This window comes from Stegodyphus dumicola, chromosome 10, assembly GCF_044657685.1.
Source record: "Stegodyphus dumicola isolate Sdum_Otavi_A_Nest chromosome 10, ASM4465768v1".
Taxonomy (NCBI): Eukaryota; Metazoa; Arthropoda; class Arachnida; order Araneae; family Eresidae; genus Stegodyphus; species Stegodyphus dumicola.
Window position 1 is genome coordinate 90,472,319 of NC_140777.1, and position 17,360 is coordinate 90,489,678.

The 17,360-nt window shown below is 34.1% G+C and overlaps 1 pseudogene; it reads right to left on the reverse strand.

The window, feature by feature from the left end:
* Nucleotides 1-13,434: 13,434 nt before the first annotated feature.
* Nucleotides 13,435-16,815, reverse strand: LOC146995028 (uncharacterized; annotated as a pseudogene).
* Nucleotides 16,816-17,360: the final 545 nt, after the last annotated feature.

Here is a 17,360-nt window from a genome sequence, read left to right on the forward strand (position 1 = left end):
TTTCGATTTTAGGATTTTAATTTTACTACAGAGCTGTTCACATATGTAGGTACTGCCAAAGAAAGAAGACAAGAAGTGTGTATGTTTACGAATTCCCTGGATACTTGTCTTCGGTCACGTACTTCGAATAAAAATTAGTGTAGGATTTTCAAGAAACTTGTGTTTTACTGCAGTCACACTCTAAATCTATAAATTCTAATTGAAGTTCATGTGAAACACTTGCAACGTCTACTGAAAATGGTAAGGAGAACAATCTAATTTCATTTTTACGAAAATCACAAAATCTGCTTTTGAATTGAAATTTGAAATGCATTGTACATAATTATTTGTATTCCACGCTGTAGAGTTCTTTGCACACTCCACCAATTTTAGAAAAGTGAGTGGGATTCTTATTTAACTATTGACTTTCCCAGAGGATTAATTTTGTATTAAAAGCTTTTTACAATATAACAAAGATTATGAACAAGTAGATCTTTTAATTAAGACACAATAAAACGTCGAACAAATATAGTAGACGATACTTTTACCCTGTTTGAAGGTAATAAAGATGATTTAAATAAAGTTCTTTCAACAATGAATTCCATTGATCCTGCTATTCAATTCACTTTTGAACTTGAGACTTGAAAATCTCTTCCGTTTCTCGACACTCTAGTCACGCAAAACACATCCATCTTCAGTACTACGGTTTACTGAAGCCTTCCACCTCACTTCAAATCATGTCATCCGACTAAACAAAAGTTAGCTTCATTTTATTCCTATGTTTTCCGGGCTCTTCAAGTTTGCTCCTCCAAACTATCCTTTGATGAAGAACTAAATTATTTAAAAGCGATAGCTATTCACAGGGGCTTTTCACCTAACATTATTAATGAAGCAGTTAAAAACTTCTCATCTCAACACACAAAAAAGCCCACTCTTGTTTTAGGAGATTATAAAAATTCCGTTGCCATTCCCTTCTTTCCATCAATTGGCTATAAGGTTGCACGTATTTTGCAGAAAATTGACTTTCGGGTCATTTATTCTCCGATCAATAAAATTCCGAGTTCTTTACTCAAGGATCCCATTCCGGATATGAATTCCTGGGGTATTTATAGGATTCCTTGCCAGTTTGGTTTAAATTACATCGCCCAAACTAAGAGAGCCTTAAAATTTCGCGTTAAAGAACATGAGGCATATGTTAGGAAAAAGGAAACACAGAAGTCTTCTGTTGCCCAACATTGTTGGTATGAAAATCACAATTTAAATGTTTCTGCTGCCAAAATTATTCAAAAAGCATCTTCCATTGGTGAACTGGATTTTCTAGAGGCATTTCACATTAAAAAAATCTTTCTGTTCTAGTTAATGACCCTGATTCCAATCCACTTGCCTTCAGCCTTTAAAGAAATTATGTTTTAGTTCTGGTTTCTTCAACAGATGGCGCCAGTAGCTTGTTTCTTGTCCTGGCTTTTCTTGTCTTATGTTTTCATTATATCTTATCTCGTTCATTTGCTCTTTTGCAGCTGAATATGATGGTTCGGTAAAACCATCGAAACTAGTCCTGCGATATTTGAAAATATAACGCTGATTTTCGTTGTTTGACTTCTAAATTAATATAGGTAGATCTTTTCCCTGTAAGCGGTAGTTCATATCATTGAGATGACCTGCAATGTCTGCAAGAAATGCAAAGTCTCTCAACCATATCTCATCACTGAACTCGTGAATAGAGTTTCCTTTAGATTCCATGAATTGTTGAATTTCGCTCTTCAAACAAAACAGACGCTGAAGCATCTTTCTTCAAGAGTGGACAAGATCAAACAAGAGTGGCCTCAACCAAGGTACTTCCACATAATACACAACATCACCATATTCAGCTTCCAAATCAATCAAGAACTGTTCAAATTACCTGTGATTAAGTCCTCTAGACCGAATGAAATTAACCACTTTTACAACAACACTCATCACATTGTTCAAAGTTTGAGAATAACTTCTTGCACAAATTTTCTTGAAGAATGATGCAGTGGAAAATCATCATAGTATTATTTCCACTAGCCTTCATATGAGATATGAGTAATGTTCTTAATTTCATTTTGTCTCCAGTCATAGATGTAGCACCATCCGTGGTTATAGCAGATATATTACCGAAGTCAACATTACATTTATCCAAAGTTTGTGTCAGACTGGAATATAAATCCATTCCTCGTATTGTACTTTTAAGTGCAACAACTCTGGCTTATTCCTCTACTATTGTGAAGTCTCTATCAACGCAACGAATAAAAATGGTTACTTGTGCAATATCTAAATTGTTGCATCTGTCGATTCATCTATCGCTACAGAATAAGACTCAAATTTTTTGCATTTACATTTTAATTTTCTGAATATATCTCTTGCGAGATCCTATATGCGCTTGGCTACTGTCACACCAGACAAGCTAATATTCGATATGACTCGAAAGCCAAAGTACATCAACTGCACTCTGAAGACATTCTTTTGAAATTCTCCATAAGAAAATGGTTTTCCACCCTTAGCAATTTTTCTGCTATTACGTAACTAACACGAACACTATTTTCATATTCTTTATTCGCTGTGGTGAAGAAAGACTGCTGAAAATTTAGTTTTGATTTTAATTCACTCACCTTATCACTTCGAAAATGACCTTCCAGTGCAGAATGTGTCTCACTGTGCTTAGTATCATATCTCTTAATGTTGTATTCCTTCATCACAGATACACTGCCGTTGCAAATAAGGCAAACTGCCTAAAATTCGTCATTTTCAGAAAATTTTACCTCAAATAATATGAGGCATGTCAATAAAATGTTTTAAATATCAAGAATAGGAGGGATTTTTTTTTACGAGAAAAAGCTGACAAGGCAAGTTTTCTTGAAATCAAAAATTCTTCAATGTTTCTTCAAATTCAAATGTGGGGCCACTAAAACACCTTCAGCGGGCTACGGGTTGAAGAACCCTACATTAAAGTAATGGCAGCAACATCGAGTTAATTTGCTGACTTGTTTGACATTTTATACATAAAACATTATAATAAATTCAGCGGCAATGATTAGACCCCATAAAATTTGAGTTACTTTCGAAGTTTGAGAAAATAATGAATTAATGTTCATTTCGATTGAAGTGGTTGCCATTTGTATGAGGTTTATTATGCTGAAAGCCAGCTTTGAACTGCGACCGCAGTGGTTAAGTGTGGAGCCATATTTCTGTGACCCTTCACATGCGCATCGCGATTGCACTAATACCTGCTCTACTATTTCTTTGGTTATTTTAACGTTCATCTGGAATCTCTCCGCTTAGTTTTGTACAATAACTTATAGGAATAACTATTCATGCTCGATTCAAAACTGTTCGATAATTTTCTAAAATGTTTCAAAATTTATCTTTGTATGTCTGAAAACGGACGACATTCGCATTTTCAGACTTGTCTTTAACAGAGACGATTTCAACGAGGAATATCTTCTATACTTCAAAATCTCCTTATAAGTTGGCTGTGATTCGTATAATATATATGCGTTCCAATGCAAAACACAACGAAAGACCATATTAGTCTATGAAAGTCAATATTACGTAAAATGAAATAAAAAAATTACAGTATTCAGCGTTAGTAACAATTATTATGTCACTGGAAACTGCATATGTGTGCCGACAATAAAATAATCACCAGTATATGAGGCGAATGAAGAAATATGGTGAAGTGAAAAGTGGAAAAAAGGTTAAAAGCAGTAAGAAAAAAAATTCAAAGGTTTCAGATTTTAAATTAATTAAAAATTTAATTGCGTTAAATTACTTTTTTAACGTTTTCCTTATTTTTTAAATATCATGTTCTTTGTATTCAAACCATGAAACTCAGTTCAACAGCAATATCACAAAATAATTTTTAAATGAGTATATCTTTAGAAATTCCGATACAGAGTCTCGTGCCCTGGAGATAAAAATGTTTTTCTTTCGCACAGTGTTGCCACTACTTGCTTCAAATCGTTTAGTGTTTTGGTCAATAACACGTTGAAGTGTTTCTGAACAAGAAATTGATAATAAAACAAATTTCAAATTCAAACTAGGGCTTCCACATGCCCATATTCTATGGAAGATTACGTTATTCCAAATTTCAATGGCTTTAGGTTACGCTATTTTACAGTGCGAGGAATATACATACATTTATGCAGATTCTTCACTATTTAATTTCTTTAAATATAATATAGGGCGATAATATTGGGTGGGAACAATTTGAAAAGTGATTCGCCGTTTATAGTTTTTAACGCCAAATGCCCATGTACTTTAAGTTTACATTTCTCAGCTTTAAAATAATACTTTTATTCTATTTGGGTCTTTCAAGATGACGTATTTATCTGTTTTGGAAAATTTCAAGATGCAACATTATTTGACACATCTTTTCAAATCAAGAAAGTATCTCTGCCCTGAATGCTGTTGATGTGTAGTTGTGAAAAATATCCAGTTGCATTGATAATATTGTATGATACTTCAGTATTCCTTTCTGCAATGGCAATGAAATTCAAGTACTTATTTAACGTTCAAAATTGCATTTCTTGTCAATTTTTTGTCAGCAGTGTATTATACAAGCAAATAAATATTTACTTAATTATATGTAGTTGAAGAAAGTCTGTCGAAGAGAAACCTTTATTTACAATGTATTGATTATACATTACGGTTGCAAGTAATGAGGTTTTCTATTCGTTCAATTTATATCTTTAAGACAAAAATATACCCACTGGCAAAATGATTTGTGTAACATAATATGTATATTATTTGATTACGACAAAGCATGCATGGGTTGTCTGCCTAAGGGGAAATGTCTTCTTGGAAGGAGTTTTAAGGGAAACTAGCTAGTATATTCCTTAAACAGTAGACAAATCATGAAAACGCCGATGCAATCAGCCCGTCTGTCTAGAATCGAGCTCAGGTCGAAGTACCAGTGTTCAGCATCATTATTGCACAGCTGCTCATAGGTCAATGTAGATGGATAACACAACAACTCTGTTTTCACACCATCTATATATATAAAGAAGAAAATTTGTGCGTTTCTCACCAAACTTTCTACAATTGTTTTCTGGGTCTTGCAAAGGTCGACCACCACTTTTTTCCAAAATGAAGTAGCTAAAATCAGAGATATTAATTAAAAACTTGGGAAAATGATAATTTTCGCCCTAATATTTCCGAGTGGCAACCCTCTCGCAATCAAATCCTAGAGATTATTAATAAAAAATTTCTAAGTTTGACAATGAAATAAAAATAGAATTGCCAAACATTAAATACATTATTCCCGATTCCAAAAATCCGTGGTAAGCCATTTCGACTGGTCCCATCTTCTTTCGAATTTAATCAGCTGACATACTAATTAGAAACTCTGAAAGCGCTGATTTTCGCACACATTTTTCCGAGTGGCAACAGTCTCGAGCTTTGGGGATAAAAATGCTTTATTTCGAAGTGTTGCTACCGCTCGCTTTCAAATCATGGAGTTTTTTAATAAAAATTTGTAAGTTTTACAAAATCTATACATATAAAGAAGAATGTATGTTTGTTTGTTCATGTTATTAATTTCTGATGAATAAAGGTCAAGATTTTGCCACATTTAATCAACTAAAATTAATTATAGGTGAAATATTGAATGGAAATTAAGCTTTTAGGACTATTTGATAAGAAAAACAAAAATCATTCAAAACTGCGTGCCATTGTTGCTGATATAATGAAACAGAATTAGCTTATTTTTCTATCGAAAATTTTTATGTGGGTTCCATATCGCATCAGACTGAAAAATGTATGAATGTGAATTGTACTTTTTTTTATCGTTTTTAGAGAAGGATTATAGCGGTATTACAGATCTGTGCTGTTAGATGCATTGCTCTCAATCCAACTTGTACTTCCGCTAATCTCAAAATAAATTTGCAAGTTTTATTCTTTTGAAACTAGTTGAATTTTATCTGCAATCCACGTTTACATGGAAACTTTGAAAGAGAAATTAAAGGGCCTGTTTTATACCTTGATGCAGATATAAGGATACTGCACATAGCAGGTAATTCTCAGTAATCTGAAATACTTCCACAATGGATCTTTGAGAATTTTCCTAATTAAATACCAAAGGACCAACAATATAAATTTCCAAGCACCTACTATCTTAAATATCGTTTCATTCCACGCGCTTTACCAGCTCATATCAAGTGAGATGTAATTAGTACTTTGACACATACGTGATTATACTGAGTTTCTGCTGTTGAGTTCTAGAGCCAAGTGAACCTGAATAAGAGTTAGGGGGGGAAATGCTTAATGTTGTAACAATTCTGAGGAAACATTTATGTGGAACAAAATTTAAAAGAGTATAAACAAACATGACACTCAGAGAGCAACTCTAAATTATTATTAGGTCCCAGGCAAAATTTCTGTATATGGAACATGAGTCGTTTTCTTAGAAATGTTTCTACTGTTGGCTTTTTCGGAGGGAAGGAGAGTTTCGAGTTACTTGAGGGTTTTGGTTAGTTAAACGAGACAGTCCGAATTTCAATGTGCTACCTGTTATTAAATGATTTAGCTTAAAGAGCTATTTTGAGCTGTGATTTACATGGTTATTGGATGAATGCTTAAACTTTCTAAAAAATCTTTTTAGTATCATAATTATAATACCTGAGACATGTTGTTCTGTATAAAGGAAAAACGGTGACAGATATCAGCGATAGAAAACTAACAGCAAAGTGATTTGTTGAGGCACTTGTGTTGAAAGCGACCTCTGTTATTTATAAAAAGAATGATTATCCTATCTTAACGTTGAGCTTCTATTCAGAAAACTATGAGATTTCTTTTCTACCTTATTTTCTATTACGTGATATCAGATATTTAGAAGAGATCTGTTTGGCAAAATATACTTTAACAAAAAAAAAATTTCTTCCATCAATCTCAATAGTGGCTTCTTTGGACCTTGCACGAAAGAGACTGAGTGGGCCGGACTTGTGTTCTTCACATCTCGGAAGAATATCATGTGATGTACCAACAATTTACGTTGTGTGGTATTAGCGTTTCATAATACAGCCAAACCCCAAAACACACGCCAAAATAATAGTAATACATATTTATCTTGTGAGTAAAATTGAGAAGACTTGGACTGTTGATGCTTTAAAAATGAATTAGGTATAAAAGATTAGGCATTAAAAATTGTTTGCTGTATTATTTTATAATTATTTATCTAGTTATTCGAATTTTTCAGTTTTTAGCATTTGAAATCATTTGTATACTTTGTTTCAGAAATTTCTTGCAAATATTTCTGAAGAAGTAAGGATTCTGAAACTGAATTAATTTCATGTAACGGTTATATTAAAAAACGAAAGATGATAAGAAGCAATACTTTTTTAGTTTAATTAATTAACTGCTGGAAAACACAAACTGCAATCATTATTCCAGCTCCAATAAAAGTAAAATATAATTATCAAAATAAAATATTCTAGCAACGATAATAACGATAAGTCATATAAATAATTAAATATATAACTTCAACTCTTTGAACAAGATTTGTATCTGTGATTGTAATCTTATCCAAAGATTTGTAATTTTTGAATAAGATGTAAATTTTCAGAGGCCGGACTCATGTTAATTTTTAATGGTAATCAAAGTAATGTGAAAGTGGACTAAAAGGCAATAAAATTTTAAAATATCTCCCAAATCTGTATACAGGAGGACTGGACTGGTTCTGTTAATTGGCAAGAAAACTTGATCATGCTTTTATTGTCGCAGATAATTTAAATATAATTCTAAAAAAGCTTTCCTTCCATGCAAATGTTATTTCTTGCTTGGTGTTATTTATAACAAAAGTGCTTTTATTGGGTTACAAACTTTTCCATTTGTTCATTGTTTTGTTGTTAACATATGATATATGCACACCTTTCTTCTTGCTTGTTTATACTATAGATATAGCGCAACTTTTATAAATTATGACAGCAAATATTGTAAGAATGTAAAATAATAAAAGAAGTGTTATTTCAGCCCCCTCAAAAAAGGAAAATGCATACTTAGCAATATTTTACCCTTTATTAAACTTTACAACTCAGTACATCATACATAATTAGAATAATCATCCTACATAATTAGAACAGTCTTTGAGTTGTAAGCGTCTTATTAATAATGGAGGTAAACCCAGTTGAAAGGCATCTCTTTCTACATTCTGAAGTCTTTTCCTGATACTAATGTAACACAAGTTTTCCAGCGTATGACACTGCTTGGATTTATCATTTATATATATAAGCATCTTAATGCTTTCTTCATTTCCAGAGATTATCAAATTATTTCTCCAATTCTGTGTGCATAATTTAGCACCAGCAATTATAAGTAAATCCACAAATCTCTGGCTACCTCTTCTACATGCATAGAACAATGGGGTAAAACCATACTCATCACGCCTGTCGATTTCAGCTCCAGAAATGAGCAATTTTCGCACTAAAATTTCTTGTTTTTCGATAACTGCCAAGTGAAGAACAGTACTACCCAACCTAGTGGCATTAACGTCACATCCCCGTTCTATGAAGAGCGTAAATAAATCTGCATATGAATATTTTTCACTACCTGAATTTATTTCGTCGAAAGGCAGATCTGAATACAACAAACATCAATAATGTTGTTCCGATATCATCGGTGAGGTGAATCTGAAAAAAGAAAAAGTTTAGAACTTTGTAAAAGGGAAAATATTTTAATAATAAAAAAATTACAAAAGCATACAAAAATAATTGATAAACAATAAAGTCATAAAAATGTCTATTTTTCATCTGAAGAAAATCCACAGCTGTCAACAATGAAATCTCAAAAACTGGAGATTTTTGTAACGTGATTGAAAACCAGTAGAGTTAGCATCTATGAAAACCCTAAATATGAGCAATCTCTATGCAAGATATACAGAAAAATGTGGTTGAATATTTCCCCAACTGAATTAAATAAAAAAACAAATGCATGTCCAGTAATTAACAATATGGATACAAAGCATTATTAGAAATTCCTTTTCGTCAAGAAAATAATGCATTTATTTATTAAAACACAGAATTTTTCTAACAAAACACCTAATAGTTGTAACATTTTTGACCCTTAAAAGAAATTTCACTGCTGAAAATGCAGCTGTGAAATGAATTGCTTAATTTCTAACTTAATTTGGACCTCACCATCGTTACTGAGATTTTCCAGGTACTTTTTTTTTCCCCTCGATTTTGTACTAAAATTGGAGGAAATTGTATATGTCTCAAATGAAGAATTTCAAAGTAAAGAAAAATGAAGTTAAAGAATGAGAGGGGCGTTCTAAAATACAATTTTGAAAAATAAAAATGATAATATAAAATTAAATTCAGTAGGTAGGCAAGCATATAATAAAAAAAAGACATGTAAATTTTATTATTATCCTCAGTATTGTAACATGAATGGCATTTCACATCAAGAACAAAATATTTTAACACTAGTATATGTGTCTGTCACAGCTCTGTTATTATATGATACATGCAAACAGTTAGAACTGGATAAACCATTTAGCAAAATAAGCATATTTTTAGGGCAACAAGGAAATGGTCATTAGGAACAAAACGTCGTTAGAAACTCGAGGAAAGGATGTACTTTTAAAGGAAAGGATGCAGTAAAACTGGCATAAAAAAAAATTTATGCCAGTTTTACTGTGGATTGAACCAAGACCAAGAAAGAAGAAATGGGGGGGGGGGGAGAAGTAAATGTATATGAGGCTTAGTGTAAATCTGGGTCTACATATTTTATATATACAGTATGTATATATAAAATAATAATAATCTTCATAATATGCACATGGAAATGTAAATTTTAAAATTTAGTTTAATTAAATATTTATTTTATAAGGCAAATGGATAATTTTAAGAAAAAAATTGAAAATTATTTTGAGTTTTCTTTTTCTGTGTGACAAGTGAAATATCTGTTAAGAATCTATGATAATTATTTAGGAAGATCAAATTAGATTCAACATTTCAAACCTAACAATTTTTATTTCATCTTCACCTCCAAACTACACACGTGCACCATCGCGCGCGTTCGACGACTGACTCTCTCCTTGAGAATCTTGGGATAGAATTTTGTGGTCTGTAATTATATGCTGCCATCTCTCAGCTGTTCTGGGGTTAAATTGGTATGATATTTTTTTAGACTTTTTCAAATAAGATAAACCACAACAAGAGTATCCCCCCAGTGAACAAGCGAAGTGAAAGAACGACAGTATTTACACATACATAGCATAAACAAAAGGGAATTGGGATGCTGGGTTGTGTCAGTTGCTGAAATCACTTACATACATGAAATTAAATAAAAGTAGAAAACAAAATAAAGTAATACAGGTTAAATCTAATTGACATGAATAAATGAAAATAAAGGTTTTTCAGTTCTGAAATTTGTAGAGAATAATTGTGATATGATGAACATTGAAAATCGAGTAACTCAAGAGTAATTATGATCAAGTTAACCAATTTCTGTGATGAGTCTCTTGCTAAATTTCACAATTCATCCAGATTTTGTGGTTTTGGAATTGTTGACAGAGTTTCCAGTAGTATTTCCTGGGACTTTAGGTTCATGCTCGTGAGGAATTTGTTGTATTTCATCATTATATATGAATGCAGGTTTCACTCTGTCTAGGGAAACATTGCTTTGCCTGACATTTATGGATATTTTTATAACTTTGTCGCTTCGACTTATGACTTTGTGGGGACCTGTATATGGTTGAGTGAGCGGTGGTGTTATTTTGTCCACACGAAGGAAAACATGTGTACACTTTTGCAATTCTGGGTGCACAAAGATTCTTGTTTGGTGATTTTGGTTGGGAAATGGCTTTAACTGCTGCATTTGTGCCTGGAGTTTCTGCACATACTCATAAGATGGAGTTGTATTTTGGGCATTTTGGGAAAATAAATCTGCTGGAAGTCTTAGTGAAGTTCCATACACAAGATCAGCACTTGATGCTTGTATGTCTGTTTTAACAGCAGCTCGAATGCCAAGGAGAACTGTTGGTAATGATTCAGTCCATCTTGGGTTTTCATGGGCTTTTAAAGAATTTTTCAAGACTCTGTGAAAACGTTCTACTAAGCCATTTGCTTGGGGATGAAAGGCTGTAGTACGAATTCTTCTTGTTCCCATAATTTGTGTGAGCTCACTGAACAGAGGTGACTCAAACTGGCGACCCTGATCTGTGGTGATGGTAGATGGGCATCCAAAGCGGGATATCCATCCTTCGAACAAGGCTCTGCATGCTGTTGCTGCTGTCATATCAGCGATGGGTATCACTTCAGGCCATCTGGTGAACCTGTCGATGATGGTGAGGCAGTACATTTTGCCCTCTGAAGGAGGCAAGGGTCCGATTAAATCCACATGCAGATGAGAAAATCGTGCGTCTGGTGTAGCAAATGTACCCAGAGGTGTTTTTGTGTGTTTGTGAACTTTGGATCGCTGGCATGCATCACAACTTTTTACCCAGTCTTTAATATTCTTTTTCATATTGGCCAAACATAGCGAGCAGAAATTAATTTGCAAGATCCTGTTGTTCCTGGATGCGAGAGGTTCTGAAAATGGTCAAACACTATTTTACGAAAAGATGCTGGCACAATAGGTCTTGGAATTCCGGTTGATACATCACAGATGAGTTCTGTTGCTGACACTGGGCTGGGCATGGACTTTATTTCTAGTGAATGATTGCTGTTTTGCAGATTTTGTAAATCATCAGCTTTCTGAGCGTGACTAAAGGCTTCAAAATCAAGAAATGAGGAATTTGAGATGTTGTTTATCTCAATTCTGTATAATGCATCTGCAACGCTATTATTAACACCACTGGTATGACGAATGTCAGTGCTAAACTGAGAAATGAAATCAAGTCGACGCCATTGGCGCGGACTGCACTTCTCTGAATTTTGCTTAAAGGCGTAGATAAGAGGCTTTTGATCAGTGAAAATGATAAAGTTCCGACCTTCGAGCATGTGCCGGAATCTCTTCACCGCAGTGTAAATGGCCAATAGTTCTCGATCATAGGTGGAGAATTTTTGTTGACTGTTGGTGAGCTTAACAGAGAAGAATGCAATCGGTTCCCAGTTGGTTGTGTTGAGTTGCATCAAGGAACCATCAACTGCCAGGTCACTGGCATCAACCCAAACACTAAGTTTGGCTCCTGGAATTGGGTGACGAAGAAGAGTTGCGGTAGCTAGTGAATTTTTGGCATCTGTAAATGCCTGTTCGCTAGCCTCAGACCATTGAAGTGTTTCTTTGGGATCGTTTTGTTTAGGTTTTCTGCTCTTTTTATTATTTTTGATACCTTCTGAAAATTTATTTAAGGGTGCTAATATGTGTGCTGCTCTAGGAACGAAACGTCTATAGAAATTGAATAGACCTAAGAAGCGTCTTAATTGAATTATGGTAGTAGGTTTAGGAAAATTCAAAATACAGTCTACTCTATCTTTCAGGGGTTCTGTTCCTTCTTCAGATATTTTGACACCTAAGAAATTTATTGAGGAAACACCAAAAACACACTTAGAAGGTTTAAGGCTAAGGCCATAATTTTGCAATCTTTCAAAAAGTATTCTTAGATGCGAGATATGCTCTTCCTCAGATTTAGATGCTACTAATATATCGTCTACGAATGCATAAACAAATTTTAAATCTCGAGTAACTTCATCGATGAATCTTTGGAATGTGGCTGCAGCGTTACATAGGCCAAATTGCATGCGACAGCTTTCAAATAAGCCGAAGGGGGTGATTATAGCACTTTTGTGGATATCATCAGGATGTATAGGGATTTGATGATAGGCTTTAATTAAATCAAGGTACGAGAAAATTTTGCAGCCATGTAGTTCAGAAGTAAAATCTAAGATATTAGGAATGTTATAATTATCTTTTATTGTTTGTGCATTGAGGGCTCTGTAATCTCCTACAGGACGCCATTCCGTGCTGTCCTTTTTAGGGACCATATGCAAAGGTGATGCGTAGTTACTTTTTGAAGGAAGAATGTGGCCTAATTCTATCATATTTTGGAATTCTTCTTTGGCGGTTCGTAGGCGGTCTGGGGCAAGACGTCGTGCTTTAGCAGTGACGGGAGGTCCTGTGGTTTGGATGTGATGCACTACTGTGTGCTTAATTTCTTGGTCAGCACGGGGTGGTTTTGTGATTTCTGGAAATTTTAATAATAATTTATGGTATATACTGTCGCCAGATACTGTCTTTATTGAATGTATTGCACTAACTCGTAAACTGCATTTAGAGCCAAGATTAGTGTTACCGTCGATTAATCTTTTTGTGTGGAGGTTAGGCATCAAGTTGAAATTATACAAAAAATCTGCACCAATAATAGGGGTTGAAACACTGCCGACAAGAAAGGTCCATCTGAATATGCGTCTTAAACCTAAGTCTAAGGAGAGATTTTGGCTAGTGTAGACGGAAATTGGTGTAGTGTTTGCTGCTGAAAGGGTCATTTGGATGCGATTTCGCCTTTGCAATGCTGTTGCTGGAATTATAGATACGTCAGAACCCGTGTCGATGAGGAAGTTGACATTTGTGCGCGCATCTCTAACAAAAAGGCGACGAGAATTGGAGGGCAAGGCTGTAGTCGCCGCTATGCCTCGCCTGGGCCGTTTTTTGAAAATTTACAGGGCGGGGTACACTTTATAGCTCTCTCACCAAATTTAAGGTGGTACCAACAGGTATCAAACTTGTTTTTATTTTGAGAGGGGCTGCGTTCTCTTTAGCCGCGATATTTATTCTGACTACGAGTGCGGCGACGATCACGCGAGATATTATCGATTCTTACGTGCAATTTTTTTATCTCTGCGAGTAAACGTTCTTCAATGGAATCTGAAATATTAGCAGAACAAATATTTGTGGCACTTACCGCTACAGGAGATGGTGATACATCGATGACACGATCCGCAACTTCCGCAGCTTTATCCAAGGTTAAAGGCGTGTTCGCTGCGAGTATCGACCTGTACGAAACTCGGGATATGCTGTAAAAACAGTTAGCATTAGTTCATCGGAAATGCTGTATGACTCAGCGCGTCGTCGCATTATGCGTAAGAGTTCACTTGGCCGGCGATCTCCCAACTGTTCGCCGCCGAGGAGTTTTTTCATTTCTTGATGCGTCGATTCTCCGCACCGCTTGATTAGCTCAGTTTTAATGTGATTGTAAGGATCCGTGGAGTTGGGGGCTTTGATTACATCTCTCACAATTGATGCGGCTTCGGCGGGCAGGTGCGAAACAATGTAATTATACTTCGTGCGAGACTCCGATATCGCTTTCGGTGTTCCCAATTCAAATGTTGCTTCGCACATAGTGAACCATAGTGAAGGATCGGCGAAGTTGTACACAGGTATCTTTACTGCTCCGATTATTGCTGTTCCTTCAGTCATTTCCAGTCACGTGGCTAAGTCCCAAGTAATATGTAAAAAAAAAGAGAATTTTTTTTTTTTTTTTTTTTTTCCGTGCAAATATTAGTTTAAAACAATAACGCTTGGTTGCTGCAAGGCCGGGTCACCATTGTTAAGAATCTATGATAATTATTTAGGAAGATCAAATTAGATTCAACATTTCAAACTTAACAATTTTTATTTCATCTTCACCTCCAAACTTCACACGTGCACCATCGCGCGCGTTCGACGACTGACTCTCTCCTTGAGAATCTTGGGATAGAATTTTGTGGTCTGTAATCATGTGCTGCCATCTCTCGGCTGTTCTGGGGTTAAATTGGTATGATATTTTTTTAGACTTTTCCAAATAAGATAAACCACAACATATCTAAAAGAAGTTACTTCATCCTTATACCAAGCATTTTAGGCCACTTTCTGTGGCACATGTTTGCATGATTCCTGAGTTTTGCAGAATTACATAGTTGTTGTAAAGAAAATAAACAAATCATTTAAAAAACAGTGCAATGAATGCAGTAATGTATGAATGGCAACATGTCTTTTGACCAGGTCTGGCACTAGTAGGAATTTATTCACTCAGTGGCTAAATATATTATGCAAATCAGATCATATTCACACTACATACCTAGGAAAGGAAAAAAGTTAATTCCCTTCCAGTCCTACTATTATTTTTTGTAATAAAATATTATAATTGTGTAACCAGTTTTTCATAAATTTCAGATTCACATGCTTCACTAAACCATCTAAAAGACCGAGACAAAATTATTGTCATTCAAAATACAGACAAAATTATGTTTAAACTCCCCCCCCCAATTCACCAGAACTAATACTAAGTTCTGATTTCTTTGCAACAGAACGCTTTTAATTCTGTGTAGGAAATCTTTGCCTTTCTTTTAAAACACTGACAAAATTTATAAAAAAATACCTTTCTGTCAAATTTTTTAAGTCTGGTTTAACCCTTTGCGACACGCATATTTAAAATATATTTTAATCTTTAAAAAAATGCCTTAGAATAAGTCAGATGGACTTACTTAAGTGCCTTTAAGGCTTGAAAAAAATTCTGCGCTTTTATTTTTTACGGTGGAAGGTGGGATACCATTTGTCCCACCATGCAACTAGCACATGTCTTATAGCATATTGGTGTATAGCAGGGAAAAAAAATTATATGTGGAATGAATAAACAAAATAAAGCGTGCATTCTAAAATATTCATAATAAACACACTAAAATGCATTTTGTACTTATTGCATATATGCATGACTTGTAAAATTTTGCATATGCACATTTTGCATGTAGTATATATTTAATATTTTTAAATTTTAGGAACAAAAGAAAATATTTTCTTGAATATTATTTTAAGATTAAAATTTGATACTCGTACATATGATACTAAATAAAATATTAAAATTGGCACTTGATTCAAAAACATTTATATATGACTAAAATTGAAAAAAAAGTCACTTTCATGAAACTTTGAAAAACATGTTATTTCATTCTTTTGTAAGCATAGAGGCACTTCACATGTTTCACACATGCAAAATGTTCGTCGTTATTCTTTCGATATGCTGCAATATGCACATCTTCTCCTGCTCGTTCTCTTTGGCGTTTTACTTACATTTTTTAGTGTCTTTTCTGGTTGTACGAACGGGTTTTTAGTTTTATTTGAACTGGGGATTTCAGTTTTCTTTTCAGCTCTTTCTTGCCTGCAAGTGCCATTAGACCTTCTGTAACTGAGAGAAGAAAACCTTTCATTGTTTTTACATCATGATCAGGTTCGCGAACAAACTTGAATAAATGTGTTTACTATACTCGCATCTAAAAAGTAAAAAAAAAAAAAAAAATCATGTGCCACCATTTCTTGCTTTTGCGGTCTATTTCATATAGTCCTTTCAGTTGATCAATCAGTCGACATATCCCATATTCTTATTGTATGAAATAATGCTGTTTGGGCACAGTACTTTTTTTTTTTTTTTTTTTTCTTTCCATCTCGTTCCTTTCTATTAATTTCTTTCATTTCAGTTGCCTTTTCCAGGCAAGACAGGATAGAAACGGATCTTTTATCCTTCCATTTTATGCAATAAATTGAATCATCGCTAACTGAAAAGTCTATATATCCTCTTGACATAAATTTGTGGGTAGATACTTCCGATTCATATTTACAGTGCCACATGCATAGATGCATCTGTGTCTTTAAAAAGCGAAACAAATTATGACTACTTCCCTTTCTTCTTCAGCAATAACTTCAACCTCAGTTATTCTCTCCTGGATTTCAATTTCATCTGAATCAGAAACTGACATCTGAAGCATTTGAGTCGCAATCAGATGGCAATTCAGCAAAAAGATCCAAAGCTTCCTGAGTTGTTAATTTTTTCCTAGACATTTTAGCACATCAGAGCATACAACGGATGTAAAAGCGCGCGCAATCACGAAAAAAGTAGATGCAAAAAAGAAAAATAATAATAGTGAGTGCTGCCATCTATTGAGCGGAAATTCAAGTGTGTGGTGGGACAAATTTTAACCCACTTATTTCAACTGCAAAATTAATGTTATAAAATATTGAATACAATTAAGATTTTTGAAAATAAAGTACTTTTGAATATTAAAAAGTATCATACATATCATAAACTGTATACCAAAATTTTTAAAATATTGAAAAATGCGAGATACAGGGATATCACTCTTGTGATCCTATTTTGAATATTTTTTGCTTATAAACTTAAGCCCTGGTATAGTAGTAACATCTACTGAGAAAAATAATAACTAAAATAGATTATTTTTAAAAGATTAGAAAATTTCTAACGGAAATTGCTAACTGAGAAAATAAATATTAATTAGGTGGGGCATATATTGACCCACCATGCCGCAAAGGGTTAAGTAATTTATTATGCATGAATTGCATTCTTATATAATTTTTTAATATTATAAAAGCTAATATAATATAGTACAGTCAAAAGTCGTTAATTCGGACACCCGTAATCCGGAATGATCTATAAT